Source organism: Cololabis saira, chromosome 7 (genome assembly GCF_033807715.1).
Source record: "Cololabis saira isolate AMF1-May2022 chromosome 7, fColSai1.1, whole genome shotgun sequence".
In the NCBI taxonomy this organism is placed as follows: domain Eukaryota; kingdom Metazoa; phylum Chordata; class Actinopteri; order Beloniformes; family Belonidae; genus Cololabis; species Cololabis saira.
This window is the reverse complement of record NC_084593.1, coordinates 33,359,109-33,371,371: the sequence shown is the minus strand read 5'-3', so window position 1 is coordinate 33,371,371 and position 12,263 is coordinate 33,359,109.

The following is a 12,263-nucleotide window of genomic DNA, read 5'->3' as shown; positions in this document are numbered from 1 at the left end:
GCCAACAGGACAACGTCATCCGCAAAAAGCAGAGACGAAATCCTGAGGTTCCCAAACCGGATCCCCTCCGGCCCCTGGCTGCGCCTAGAAATCCTGTCCATAAAAATTATGAACAGGACCGGTGACAAAGGGCAGCCCTGCCGGAGTCCAACATGCACCGGGAACAAGTCTGACTTACTGCCGGCAATGCGAACCAGACTCCTGCTTCGATCATACAGAGACCGGACAGCCCTTAAGTAGAGGGCCCCGGACTCCATACTCACTGACCCCCCACAGAATGGCATGAGGGACACGGTCAAATGCCTTCTCCAGATCCACAAAACACATGTAGACTGGTTGGGCAAATTCCCATGAACCCTCGAGCACCCTGCGGAGGGTGCAGAGCTGGTCCAGTGTTCCACGACCGGGACGAAAACCGCATTGTTCCTCCTGAATCCGAGGTTCAACTATCGGCCGTACTCTCCTCTCCAGTACCCTGGCGTAGAAATGATCATCAATCATGACACCCATATCTGCAGTCTTTATTGGAATGATGAATCCATCAGTTTCAAAGAGGTTTTACATGAGGATCCATCAGACGTGCTGAGACTGTAGTCTCATCTGGCAAGAATGACAGACATGTGATTATTGATGTAGCAGTGAAATTAAAAGAAAAAATTAAAAAGAAGGTGTGACTGACCAGAAGGAGCTGGTATATATTTTCAAAAGGGTCCCAGCCTTGAGCCTTGAGGGACCCCAACAGTAAGGTGATGAAAAGTTGATTATTTTTCTTGCCATGACAACTTGAAAGAATGCACACTGAGGTGTGATATAAATCACAGATGTGTAGTGCCTTAGATGACAATCCAGGAGAGTACAGATCAGATTTCCTTCCATCTCAGTTCAAGAGTCAATATTCACGATGGTAAGTACTCATAGCATTGACGACGGAGAAAGCATTGTTAATGCTGAACAATATATGCACGGCGGAGTGTAAAATATTCTCCAAATGAGAATTTTCAGGGAAGCTTGCGCTTCTTTTAGCAAGACAATGATAAATTGCATATAGCAAATTCTACCAAAACAAAGTTCTGCAGGAGGAGAGTCTGGGAAACAAACTGTATCGCCTGTGAAAATACTGACATGTACTTGGAAGTTTGGTTGAAAGCTGCTTTTATTGAAAAAAACACTAACATATTTTAACTTTCTTGGGAAGCACCTGCCGATGTGAACTGTGCCTAGTTGATCCTCAGAAGTCTGGAAAGAGACACAAGGTAATCTCAAAACATCAGGCGACAGTAAGACAAGTTGTCCGTAAATAGACAGGTAAGTAGTGTGGCTATGTTTTCTGAAAGTGAGCAAAATCCCCAGTGAACTGAAAGAAAATAAAAAATGAGACAAGTGACAGCTAAAGGTTTGGAAACAGCAGTGAAACTGGTCAACATCTCTGTTCATAAGTCTACCATGCATAAGTCATGGAAGAGGAAGGGGGGCTGTGGCGAACACCACAGAGCTGCCCTCGAGAAATGTTTGAAGTTTGTCAAAGGGCAATCTAGAAATCAGCAATACCACTGTGAAAATGAGTTGTGGACTGGTGGAACAAAAGTTTATTTTTTTTCCGGATACTCTCCACTATCTATTGTATAAAGCCAGGTCTTCTCAAAGTCATGGCTGCCAAAGAAGATTTGACCTTCAGTAAAGATGGAAATTGTAACTCTGCTATTTAACAGTGACGTCTATGGAGATTAGATCCCATTTTATGGCACATTAATGCAGCAAAAGAGTTCATTCAAAGGGCTTAAAACACATCTTCGTGGCACTACTTTTTTTTTTTTTTTTTTTGCCAAATACTTAACTTTGAAGTCACATCTCTGTTTTCCGGCAGTGCAAGCGATAGCTGCCCCGCGTTGACTTATGGACATGCCTTACTGAGAGCTTTAGGTGTTCCTGCTCCTGCCTGTAATGAGCATTCATGTCCCCACTGTTTTATCTTGTACAATGTCACTGGGTGAGCGATATTGCTGTTTTTACCAACGGCAGACTCGGGAAATTACTACAGGATGAGCTAAAGCATATTCAGAAAAAATGTCAGTTTTAATCATTTGGAAAAATTTTTGTAACATGTTTTTATCTGTGCGATTTTTTTATTTTTTTTTTATTTTAGAATGTTTGTTTTTTATTTGTGCCCTATAAATAAAAAACAAACGTTCTAAAATTCTAAAAAGAACATTTTTAAAAGAAAGTTGCATTTAAATCAAATAGTCTGGCTCTTTAATGAATAATACAGCAACATTATGTTATATTTTAAGCTTGGAACTGTGGGAAAACTCTATATTCATTTATGCACTTGACTACATGAGGTGACTGTCCTGTTTCCACACCCATGTGTTGCTCTCCATCTGGCTATCTAAGCCACCGTGGTTGAGTGTCAAATTGAAGGCAGAGCTGCTCCTGTCCGAGCCCGTTAGCGTGACAGCGCCCATCCCCCCCGCCCACCCGCCCTCCCATCACCACCTTGCATTCTCAAATCCAGTGGCATGTTCTCCCTGCATCTGCCATGTCCTACTTCCCTGCTGCAGGATGACATCATAGAATAAGAACTGACAAAGGGAAGTAACCCCCTGGCCACAAGGGCCTTTTTGCTCTCTCCCTGCTTGCATGCACACACATAAACACACACACACACACACACACACACACACACACACACACGACTCTAAGAATCCTGGGACTGATAGTCTCTGAGTCTCTCCTCCTCCCAGTGTGCAGCCAGACAGATGGAGATTCATCTCTCAACAAGCTGTGATCTGTGTTTAGAGATGTGTGCTGCAGAACACAACTCTAATTAGGTTTATTGTTGATCTTGGGAGGTTAATTTGTACTTGGCTGCAAGTAAACATGCTGAAAGAGGCCAACCGAGTTCCTTACAATGCACTAGTGCAGTTCTTTAGAGGAGCAGCTTTTTTTTCACCTCAACTTTTCTTCCAGGTGATTCAGAAAGATTATTTCCCTTCAGTGTATTCGTCTGGCCTGGTGTGATTGCACTTTGCAGCAGAGCAGGAGATCCGTCTTGGTTGGGACGGTAGTCTGAGCAGGGAATGAGATCGCAGAAGTTTGTCTAACGAGGTTAGCACTATTGTGTATACGAGGCTTTTTTATTTTTATTTCACCCTCCAAAGAAGTCTGCCCCGTCGGTATCTGAGCCAGGCCCACGTGAGATTTCCTTTTTAATACATATTTTTCCCTCCATGTTTTCTTTATACTATACAGGCCTGTGTTTTTAATGTGATGTGCTGGTGACAAATGAGCTGTCAGCTGAAGTACAACATAATTATGTTTCATTCAGCATTCCCACCAAACAGAATACGCAACCATTGCAAAGATGACACAAGGACAACACCCATATCCTCCTAGCCTGAGCTAATTTAATCAGAGGTGAAATATTATTCAAACAGCGTTTTGCTCTTAAACATAAGGGTTGGATAATTGCATGCATCTATGTGATTTTTGATTGGATGTCTCAATATCTGGAAGAATATTCCGGTTTAATGTGCGCCACACGTAAACAGTCCCCCCTACGTTGACATTAACACACCACTACTGATGCTCTAAACTTTTTTGCGTCATCGACGTCAAAGAATGTCATAGTATTAACTTTTTCATGTGCCGTCGCATGTTCCTTTCAAACATAAATCATTTTAAATAATCATATTTTATCATATATATAGTTTGTCTCATCTAAAGCTGTAGGTATTAGTCTGCTTTGAAATGTTTTAAATATTATAAAGAGTGTATTAATATAGTATTTTTGTAGTCCACCAACTCTCTAGCTAAAGACATGGGTGTTCAGAACCAAGACAATGACCTACAGAGTTGCTTTCACGTCTGTCACGTGGTTTCTCCTTTAGGACACCAGCAGCTGCTCCACAGATTATTCATTCCAATCTGAGGTGCACACATGGAGTTTGGTATTTATTTATTACCCCACTTAGCTCGACCAATTACATCATATCAAGCACATCCATATTTAATCTCATTCCCTGACACATTAACATCACTTGAACCGCGTCCAGTTTTGAACCACTGGTGCAGCGCGTGCATTACCGTGTTGGTATAGAGAATATTTGCTTGGGTCCAGAAAACCTCCAGCCTCTTAGACTTCCCAGGAATAGCAGTACCATATGAGAAGAGCTTGGCAAAGCAGCCAGACTGTGTTACTAAGGCTCCTACCAAACCAAAACGGATCAAACGGATCAGTTCTGGTCCATTTGGTCAAAAGACTATGTCAATTACCCCATTCATGTGTAGAAGGAGCCAAGACCAATTCAACCAGGGATCTCCATCCTCTGGTCTTCATGCTTTCAGCTGATAGGATCAATTATTGTGCATATTGATGTACAAATAGAGTAACTTCCACTTCAATGACAGGTTTCATCTTAAAAGCCAATATCACAGATTAGTTTATCTATCTTTATTATGATTATTGTTATTATTGCTTTTTATTGAAGTAAGAGTTTACACCTCTATTTATTTGGACTCAGAGTAGGAAATACTTTTAAGGAATTTAGTTGTACCCCTAAAATATGATTGATGCTATAAACAAAGTAATAATAACAAAAAATTAATAAATAATAATAATAATAATAATGAATACAATGTCTCATAATTACTGGAACCATTGCAATAAAATGTTATTATTCATATTGAAGGCTAACTTTAATGCCTTTGGACTGAACATGTCCTGAGCTGCTATAAAAGGCCCTGCTTTTAATTAAATCTCTTCTCTTTTATCTCTTTTTGAGGAAAAAAGTTTAATGGAGCTTCACATTTGAGGATCTCATCACGCCAACATTAGAAAATAGTTCTTGTCAAAGTTCTCCTCTGCCCAGTGAAATCTCAGAGATACTTAAGTGTGGACTGTTTTTGCTGTTAACAATATTAATAAACAACAAGAACACAATGAAGCCAACGTTATACTGGCTTGTTTGTTTGGACAGTACTTTCAATTCAGAAAATGTACAATTTTCTAAAATATTAATACAAAAGTAAAATGAAAATCCTAAAATTTAAGGGAAAGGGAACCAAAGGATCTTTGCAATTTCAACTAAATTGAATTCATCTTGCACTGATTCATGTCAGATTTACTCTCCTTGTTTATTCTTATCATTTCCTGGTTATCACATGTGTTACTGTGCTTACTACTGTATATCTAGTGGTTTAATTTAACCTGCAACATTTAGCAGCACTACATGCAGAAGTTTATGCCTCGGTGCAGGTCAGTTCACTGCAAGCCTCGCTGTTTGTTACGGTGGATACTTCTGCATTTAGCTTGGCTTTTCCATCATGACGGTTCAGAGTTCCCATTTCTATCCCCTATTCTCCTTTCAGCTTCACCCCACCCAAATTCAGGAGACGTGTCTCCCAGCAGGGTATAGAGGGTCAGCTCAGACGAGGCTTCAACCTGTCAGAAAACATTCACATCTTGCCCCTCATGCCTTGCTTTACCTTCTAAGCCCTCCGTCTCCCACATCTCCTACGTTGGCACCCATCATTCTCTTTTCCCTCCTCCTCCTCCTGCCATTTGATTCAGATCACTGAGTTAGCCTCCATCTCCTTTGTCTGAGGCCTCATTTTGCCTGGCAGATGGACAGGAGGAGAGAAGATGGACTTACATGGAGGGGAGTATCTTACATGTGTGTTTGTTTATGAGATGATAGGAGCGGACGAAAGGGAGAGGAGAGGCTGAAAGTTTTCTGGGAGGTAAAATGTCAAACAGCAATCAAGTCAGGAGACTTCTCTGTCAAACCTGAGTGAGGTCTTGCCTTTCAGGCTACTGAATTGACAAAAGCTGCAGTTAAAAACCGAGGCAAGGTGCAAAAGGGGGAGCAACAGAATGACTTTACCTATTATTCAGTTAACTTGTCACATAGTATCAACCTTGCATGCCATCTGTGCATGCTATATTTTACATTCGTCAGGCTTCAAAATAATAAAATAAACAGAAAATAGCTTTAAAAATAGTCAACAGAAGGAGGATTAGTAAGATGACACATTGTGCGGTTTTTTGTTCTGGGCGTACAATGCTTTGAAATTATAATACGACATAAAGTGGTTAAAAATGAGTGACTCACTTTACACTCAGTGACATGCCCTACATTGCTTACAAACTAAGCTCATGCTCTTTGCCCACAACAGTGCCTGCACACACAGGCCTAAGAATAGAGGCAGGATTGATGGATGTAAAAAAGGGAGAAAGAGAGCTTCGTAATTGAGTAAGTGCCCTTCTAGATGTGGAGGCCTGGATTTTGTTTTCCTTTTTTTTATATATATAAAAACGCTTTCTTAGGATCATTTCACTCAAAAGTACATAAAAGCTCTTTCAAAGTTTCTCTGTGTTCTTTGCCCTCAACTGAAATAGTCCCTGCGGAAAATGTAGAAACACACAAACACTCATGCACTCCATCCTGAAAGACGAGGATAAAAGGGTTGACCCCGCCGATGTAAAGTTACTGGCATACACACGAATACACACGAATACACGCGAATACACAGCCACACAAACACAAATACTCATAAAAAATAGAGTCGTTTCCATCCAGGCCTCTATTTTTTATTTTTTTATTCAAGATTGTTAATAATGCTCAAGTTGAAATGCAGCGACTCATTTTACGCTGAAAGGTTTAAAATGTGCAAGCCAGCAAAATAGACTTTTCATCTGTGTTGCACCCAGCAGCAAATAATGACCTGCAACTGTGGGACTGGTCATCAGTGATAAAGATGAGAGATAAATGCATGCCTTCTCTGAGCAGAGATTTCATTTATTTATTCATTTAAAATACAAAATCAGGTCTACAGAGTTATAGAGGATGACAATGATGAATAGTGGACATTATAAACTGGATCCAGACCAAGAGCATGATGAAAAACGTAGAACTACAATGTCAATAAAGATACTCCTCAGTAAAACTGATCTCATTTTGCCTCATTTCAAGGTGCCATTTGAGGCTAAAATTCTGACCACAAGAAACATTACAGATGACTCTTGCAGCGTAGATATTCACTTCCTCTTTAATATATGCCCAGTAATATGTTTAGGAGAGAAACTTCACAGAAACATACTTCTTAACGTATTTGTGATGAATTATACTCTACCATTAACTATGATAACGTTCTGTGAAACTATTCCTTTTCATATAATTAAAAAAAATCAAGAATATTCCTTTGGAGTTGGCAGACATTGTGCACATGTGTTCATCAGTAGCAATGACACAAAATGTGAGCATACAGAGGACAACATGTCAAAGAAAGGCAGGTAACAAATGTTAAACATCAATGAGGTGTTTTCACAGACTCTGCATGCTGTAAATTGTGCATACAACTGTGAGTATGACAAAAGATAGTGTGCAAAAAGACCAGCTAATGACAATTAAACCTTTGTGTAAAGGATCAGTATTAAATACCGAAAGAGGCAAGAAGATCAACATTAAAGTTGACTGATTCTTAGTTTTGAGTCTTTATATCCACGAACATGTGTTCTTAATAAATAAATGACAAAAGCTAACAGTGATGAAGCCGTTTCTGTGTTTCAGCTGCCATTACTGTCATATCAGCCTCCTCAGCACAGATCGGCTAAAGGAGCTGTTGATGGACACGGGTGGGCGTGCTCCAGTCAGCTTCCAGGAGCTTTTCTTCCCACCCATTTGTGTCATGGTGCTGCGCAGTACGAGAAAAAAACATAGGCTTTGAAACCTCTCTCCTGAAAACCCGTGAGTGATAGTCCTAGATGTCCAGATTAAGATTAGCGTAGCAATCATGAAGCCACCATGAAGAGAATGAACTATGATTCTCACTATATATATATATATATATATATATATATATATATATATGTAATTAATGGTACCACCATGTAAAAAGCATATCTTAAATTTACACAAGGTGGAATGAGCAAATATATGCTTTTTTCCACTTCATATATTACTGAATAGTCAATTGTCACGAGTGTCGGTTCATATTGTGTAGAGAAATTATTTCATAGTCTCTGCATAATATAAAATTTCCTCACATTCCAAGTTTCACACCAAGCAAGATCTGCAGTGAGACACGTGTCAAAAATGAGTCACTCAATAACACGCTGAGTGACAACTGTGTCTGTATCTTGGAGCCAGTGTGCGCCGGTGACATGCTGTCTGTCTGCACTGCTCACCTGCCTGTAGCTGCATGCCAGCACTGCTGTGCGTTCATACTTTGTCCATGATGTGTCCTTCTGGGGAGCAGAGGGAGTAACACAAGGTGACTGTTGATATTAGGATGTAGCATTTGCCACGCTGGGGCGCCTCCCTCATTGGTATTTCATGTAGAGCGCCAAAGCATTCGTCACGTTTCATAAACTTCCTTATTATTCACTGGCGGGGAGTAATTTTGTTCTGCCTCTCGCAATGAAAGCGAGCTAGCAGGAGAGAGGGGTGGGATGACACTCTGAAGTCCCTCTAATAATCATTTTCACTCTTCCTCATACATGAGCTTGTTTATCAGGAGACCAGGTGGTCTAGTGGCACTCACCTCCCTCCAATGCCACAAAACACATTCGCTTCTGTGAATCTGAGATGTGATCATCTGTGAATCCCCACTGGGTTGCAGAACCTCCATCCAGCGTCTCAGGATAATCATCGGGCTTTCTGGAGCTTAGGCAAACAGAGTTGTCAGAGGAGTGAAACATACAGTCATGCCTAAGGGAAACACAGAGTTGAGGAGGAAAGCAATTCATCAGTGGGTTCATGAACCAAGCACTATCCCTCGTGTCCGCCGAGCTCTAGAGACAGCGATTTGCTCCCACAAATGCTTATGGCACAGATGAATTGCTTAAGAGCACACTATATGCATCAGGAAACCCTCCTCGCTCAGGTCTCTGCGTATCTGTGTTTCAGGGAAAAGCGTGCCCATAAAGCCCAGTATAGCAGCAAGGGTTTTTAACGTCAAGCAGGTGGCCGTGTTCTACTCGGCCAGAAAGCATAAAAAACAGCCTGCCCCCAGCAGCTGCCTGGTCATAAAACACATTTATACTATGATGTCCATGCCCGTCCCCAAAGTGTGCTTCAGGCCACTGGGCCAAAAAAGTGGAAACTGGTTCATCAGATAAACTTGAGTCAACTCCAAGGCGCAAAACATAACAAACTTTGATCTTAATAGAAAGCGAATGAGCAAGCTCCTGCGCATGCTAAAACTCCCAAAGTTCTCCGAATATAGACAGAAAAATATATAACAGTAGATAGAGAAACTTGTCAAACTTTCTGTGCTACTTTTTCTTTTATCTTTTAACTATATTCAGAAGATTTTTCTTTTTTTTCTTTTTTAGACTCAAAGCCTTATCCCTTTCCGACTCTTGTGTAGACTGAAGTGCCAGTGAAGTTGTCCCAAAGCCAACGGATGCATTGGAGTGTAAATTGTGGCACAAGGTGGGCTGGTGTATTAATGGAGCCCAGTTAGAACGGCTGACCTGTGAAGCAGTACGGTCAGCTGTTAGGTGAATGCACCTCAGCAGTAAATCCCAAAAAAGGCATCCCCTGCCTCACTCTCTCCCTCTTCTCCGTCACGCCTATCAGCCACCACTTCCTCTGTCTTCCCCTGCACTGCAGCTAACACAATGTCAAGTCAAGTCTTGTTTTTGAAAGCTGGCAGTGTTGTCAGTAGGCTTTGCATTTTCCAGGTTGAACTTGTAATCACCGGTTTTCACCCACCTCTTACCCGGCAAAGACAATAAAAACAATATCTGCTTGGAGGAAAAACATTCATGTTCCCTGGCTGAGTCAAGATCCAGCCAAGTTAGATTTATGACCAACATGAAGCTGGTGAATAATGTCGTGGCCCGCTGGGATGCTATGATCGCTGTAGCCTGGATTTGTGGCCCTGTGGGTTTTAACCTTTGAAGTCAGAGTAAAGCAGAAATAAATTTGCATTCTGAGTTTGTCACGTCACAAAAGAAATGTGGTATTAACCGCCCAGCCAAACATGAATGACTTAAACACTCATTGTGTATATAAAATGTGCTTTGACACTCGTAAAAAAAGAGTTGTGCTCTGATGCTGATTTACAGATCTCACACCGGGTCAAATGAACCACTGATGGGTGGTGAATTAAACTTGCTAAACAGCCCAGACATGAAACATCAATTGTGCACTGCAGTTGTTACATATCTCCATCATCTTCCTCCTGTAAAATGATTGATTTGTGCAGGTTGCATCGCATTGGCAGTAGGGCTGGGCGATATATCAAGATTTTAATATATATCGATATATTTTCAAACACGATATGGTACGAGACAATATCGTTTATATCGATTTAATTTTTTTTTTTTTACATTTTTTTTTTTATGATTTTGATATAGCTTATTTTGTGACAAATTGACTTGAAAGTTTTATTTGAGATTTGCACAAATGTTTTATTTGCACAGCTGTCAACCTCAGTGGAAAAGTCTGCCTGTTACTGTCTACATTGTATTAATTGCACAGTGTATTTTAATTTAATTGTTATGCAGGAAAGGGATATTTGTTTTATTTTATTCAAGAAGCATTTTTATTCTATATATGCAGGCAGTTTATTTTTATTTCATTTGTTTTATACATTTTGATATTGTGCAGACCTCTGTTAATAAAGGTACCTGTGTGACATTTGGCACGAGGCTTTGTATTAAAACTGACTGTTTTTTTAAGGTTTTGCCTCAGAAATAAATGAAGCTAACAGAGATGCTATGCTATAATGCTTTGGGGGAAACCCCAATTAAGGCACAGAAAAAATATCGAGATATATATCGAGTATCGCATGGGCGCAATTTCCACTGGGGACAGGGGGGACATGTCCCCCCCACTTTTCAAAATCAGGTTTTTGTCCCCCCCACTTTTTACAGTTTAAAAACTAACGGTAGGCTCAGCCTGTAATTGCGAATCATCAAGACACCCTGTGCGAAGGTACTGACGGCACGGCAGCCCCGCTCCGCCTCCCCTCTCCCCTCAGTGCTGCTCAAGGCTGATTTATGGTTCCGCTTTAAATCGACGCAGAACATACGGCGTAGGGTACGCGGCGACGCGCAACGTACAGTGCGCCTTAGGATGCGTCGATTTAACGCGGAACCATAAATCAGCCTTCACAGACAGACAGGCAGGACGCGGCGCAGAAATGAAGAGGAGCCGGCAGCTCAGTTTAAAATCCATTTTTGCAGCGGGACAAAAAAGCAGCAGCACTGCTGTGTTGCAGGTAGGCTGTGCAGAGATGAGTAGCCAAATATTACTCAACGTTACTTGTGAGTGAGTGAGAGAAAGAGAACCAACACTATAATACCCCCCCCCCCCTCACTCTCTCACACACACACACACACACACACACACACACACACACACACACACACACACACACACACACACACACACACACACACACACACACACACACACACACAAAGTACTTTGCATTAAAACTACTCTTAAAAAGTACAATTTATCCAAAACCTTGATTTGATTTGATGTATTTTATTTTTGTACATGTAAAAAAGAAACAACACTTCATGAGAAGTTTAAGAAAACAAAACAAAACAAGGAATTTCATCCTTCAAAACTTGATAAATTGATTTATATGTGACAAAAAAGGAGTAGGAAGAAGTGTAAGCTTAAATAGGAAGAAGTGTAAACTTAAACCTTACTCTAGCAAATGTAACTGAGTACTACCCACCTCTGGTTATGTGTGTTGTATAGAGTATGGAAAGCACATTTTCTCTCTGCTGTTACTTCACTAACTGTAATGTCGGACTTACACCACAGGCTCAAACTCAGAGAGAGGCAGGGGAAAGCAGCAGCAGCAGTAGCACTGTAGTGAAGGTAGGTTAATATGTTGTAAATGGTTAGGTGATTTTGGTTTGTTTATAAGGAAAGGAAGGAATGAACATGATCTATTTTCATATTTCATAGGAGAAATATGTGGAGACAGGTCCAAGTGAAGAGGTGCAGGCAGGAACCCAACCATGTTAGCCCAAAAGTGATTGTAGAACAGCATCTCAGCAACAAAACCTTCAGATCAAGAGAAGTGGTACTGTGAGTTTCCTTGGCTCCATTATAAACAAGGAGTCAATGGAATCCTATGTTTTTTCTGTGCCCAAGCTTTTGAAAATGAAAAATCAAGCCTGGCCAAGAATGCAGATCCAGCATTTTCCCAAAACGGGCAAAAAAAAAGTTAAAAAGTGTCTAAAAAAGTAAATGCATATTAAAATCGTTTGATCGTTCGCATTCACACACACA